The following is a 3604-nucleotide window of genomic DNA, read 5'->3' as shown; positions in this document are numbered from 1 at the left end:
TAACCCAGGCCCTCTTCCCTGCCTATGCAGGGGGTCAGACTCGATGATCTATTGAGGTCCCTTCCGACCCTAACATTTATGAATCTATGAATCAAGGTCACTGCCAGCCTCAGCTGGGGCCCTATGGATGCACTAGCTTTGGCAGCACAGGACCCAGGACTGGACCCAGCTGCTGGACTGGCTGATCATGGTGGCTGAGGAGCATCTGATGGACTCACAGTCCTGATGCAGAGAGGATGTTCCCTGCAAGGAAGCAAGGGACTGTCACAAGGAGGAGAGGGACCAGTGGAGGGCCCAGGTGGACCAGGAGTTCAGGGACAAGCTCCTGGCCTTGGAGGAGAGGCATGCAGAGACCCTGGAGTGTCAGGCTTCCCTGGTGGCCAGGGCAGTGGAGGCTATGGAGGAGGACTGCTGGGTGCTGGACAGTCCTGGCCCTGGTGGTTGCGTTCATGCCACCCGCTGCCCTACCTCCTGGCAGCTACCTGATTCCTAGCAGTAGGCCCCCTCATGGGCTTGGGCTGAGGTGCAGTGGTGCTTCCACTGGCCAGGTGTGCCCCAGCATGTCCTGGATGGCACTGTATACCTCCAGGACAGCCTCCCCAGCAGTCTCCTTGCCCATGCAAAAGAGGTGGCCAATGAAGGGCAGGCTCATGGGTGTGGACATCTTGAGTAAGGCGATGTCCAGCCAGATGTCTGCTGGGAGGGGCTGCCCCCTGATGATGGCCTGTCACTCCAGGTGCAGGCAGAGCTGCTTGAGGAGCTCCTGGAAGGTGGCCTGGGTCCTCTAGATATAACTTGACCCACTGCCCATCGTCCCAGGTAGTCTGGATGACATGCAGCCACCAACCCTAGCTGGCTGAGTGTGCCCAAAGGCAATGGGGCTGAAGGCCCAGAAGGGCATGGACAGCCCCAGTGGTGGTGTCCAGGGATCTCATCATCTGCATTGCTGCCATGGTCTGGCCAGCAGCATGGGTTCTGGGTGGCAGCTGCACACTGGTAAGGGGCCTGGGATACCACGGTGAGCCAGTCCAGGTGGCCACGCTGCACAGGGGATTGCCAGGGCTGACACTTGGCCAGGCCATTGTCCCTGCAGTGAGCCAGCAGGGCTAGCATGGTGGTGAGCAGGAGCCTGGGGCAGTGGATGTAGCTGCTGGGGCCAGGGAATGGAGGAGACATGGTGCGATGGGCAGCGGCTGCGGTGACAGAGCTGCTGTGTGCTGCCACTGCACTCGGCATACTGCTCTGGGCCAGGAAAGCAGGTGGCCTGGGAGCAGCACACAGGACTGTCTTTTAAACATGGCTGCCAGCCTCAGGCAGCTGAGGCAGAGCCTCCAGCTCCCTCTCTCAGTGGCAGGGGGCTGGTGCAGGGCCAGTGAGGGTGGGAGCAGACTGCTGCTATGAGCAGCAAATCTGCTTCCATTTCTCTGCATGTGTAGACACCTGCCTGGGATGGGTTTACTCTAGAGTCAATTACTCTAGAGTAGACCCATCTCACAACATTTGCATGTGTAGATGAGCCTGTTGTGCATTAGTTGTGATCTTTGTTTAGTTCTTAGTTACCCATATAATGGATTGCTTCTTGTTCAACTCTCAAACCTAAATCTAAGTAAGTCTGCAACTTACAAATAAGCAAATAGCTGCTTTTTTTCATTGGTGGGATAATCAAGATGTTAGCTGTCATTGTTAAAAATAAGGATGTAACTGTTTTCACAGGGGCAGCACTTAAACATGTTCCAGAACCACACAATAGAGTTTGAGAGATTCTCGGTTTTCTGCAGAACTTGAACTACGCCGGGGTAGGCAACATTTTTGGTCAGAGTGCTGAAAAAAACTCAATGTCTACCTTGTAAGGTGCCTGAGTGTCAGCATGCCAGAAAAACAAAACTGGGGTGGGGGGCACATGGCAGGCCGCACTGCATATTAATATAGTTAATAATAATAAATGTTGCTTTTTTACATCAGTAATACAGTAAATACCAGGTTTTCCAAAAATTCTAAAGCTGGTGACAATAAATAAAATTTCATATACTACCTCTATTGTTGTGCATTCGTTTTTGTTAAGCATGTTGTGATGAGAGAAAGAAAAGAAAAAGAGACAAGAGAGAAAAAAGGAAAAAGGAGAGGAGAGAGAGATCTGGACACATGCACATAGGCACGGAGAACCAGACTCACATGTGCAAACACAGACAGAGAACCAGACACACACATGCACACGCACACACACAGAACCGCACATGTGAAATTTAAGAGAACCAGACACACACACACACACACACACAGAGGACACACACACACACACACACACACCCACCCAGAACCAGACACACGTGTGCACACACAGACACACACACAACCAGGCACACACATGCAGACAGAAACACATAGAACCAGACACACAGAGGCATATGTGTGTGCACACGCACACGCACACACACACACTGGGCTGCAGGACAAAGACTGACTTGACGATGCCCCGGGCCTGCTGCGGGCCCTGTGCTTCACTGAGGAGCTAGCCTCCGGGCTGTAGTGCAGCTCGCCAAGGCCCTGGCCCAGAGCCTTCCCATTATCCAGTTGCTTCCTCCCTGGCAGGGGGAGGGGAAGGGATGCCACCCTGGGCTGGACAGGGTCCCCTGTCCCGGGGCTGCGGCTGTGCTGCAGCAGGAAGGAGGCAGCACAACAGGCTGGGAGGGGAGGGGATGGAGGCAGCACAATCCTGGCCTTGTTGCTCTTACCTCGGGCCCTCCTTGGCCAAGCGGCTCTGATGCAGCTGCAGGAGCCACGGGGAGCTGGGGTGATACTGCTGCTTCCTGGACAGAGTCCTGGCATTAGCTCCAAATCGGCAGTGGGTGCACACCCCCACCAGAGCAGATGGTGGGGGAGGGCTGGGGTTGTGCTGCCTTAGGCCTCTCCCCTGCTGTCTGCTCTGAGGTGTGTGCGCCCCCACTGGTGGTTCGGAGATGATGCCGAGGCTCTGGAGGGGTTGGGTACCAGCCTCTTCCCAGTGGAGGGGCTGGGCCTGGTTGGGGCTCGGCCAGGCCAGGAGGCTCTACCCCTCCCAGCGCCACTGCCACCACCCACCCTACACAGGTGAGCTCAGTCCACTCCTACCTGCTCTGAGCCCACCGGGAAGAGGCTGGTGCCACCTCCACTCCAGAGCTCTGGCATCACCCACCGCTGAACCAGCAGCAGGTGCACACAGACTTCAGAGCTGATGGTGGAGGAGGGGCCTGAGGCAATGCAACACTGGCCCCTTCCCCACTGTCCAGTTTGAGGAGTACATGTACCCGCCAGCAATTCAGAGCTGATGTCAGCTCTGAGCCCACCGGGAAGAGGCTGGTGCCACCTCCACTCCAGAGCTCTGGCATCACCCACCGCTGAACCAGCAGCAGGTGCACACAGACTTCAGAGCTGATGGTGGAGGAGGGGCCTGAGGCAATGCAACACTGGCCCCTTCCCCACTGTCCAGTTTGAGGAGTACATGTACCCGCCAGCAATTCAGAGCTGATGTCAGGGCTCTGGAGCCTGGAGCAGCTGTTTGCAGCCTCCTGGCTGCAGCCAAGCCAGGCTCTGGGTAGCTGCTGGCAGCCATGGAGCCGGGGCTGCT

Source organism: Alligator sinensis, unplaced genomic scaffold, assembly GCF_000455745.1.
Source record: "Alligator sinensis unplaced genomic scaffold, ASM45574v1 scaffold145_2, whole genome shotgun sequence".
NCBI classification, from domain to species: Eukaryota; Metazoa; Chordata; order Crocodylia; family Alligatoridae; genus Alligator; species Alligator sinensis.
Note: the sequence above shows the minus strand (reverse complement) of the source record.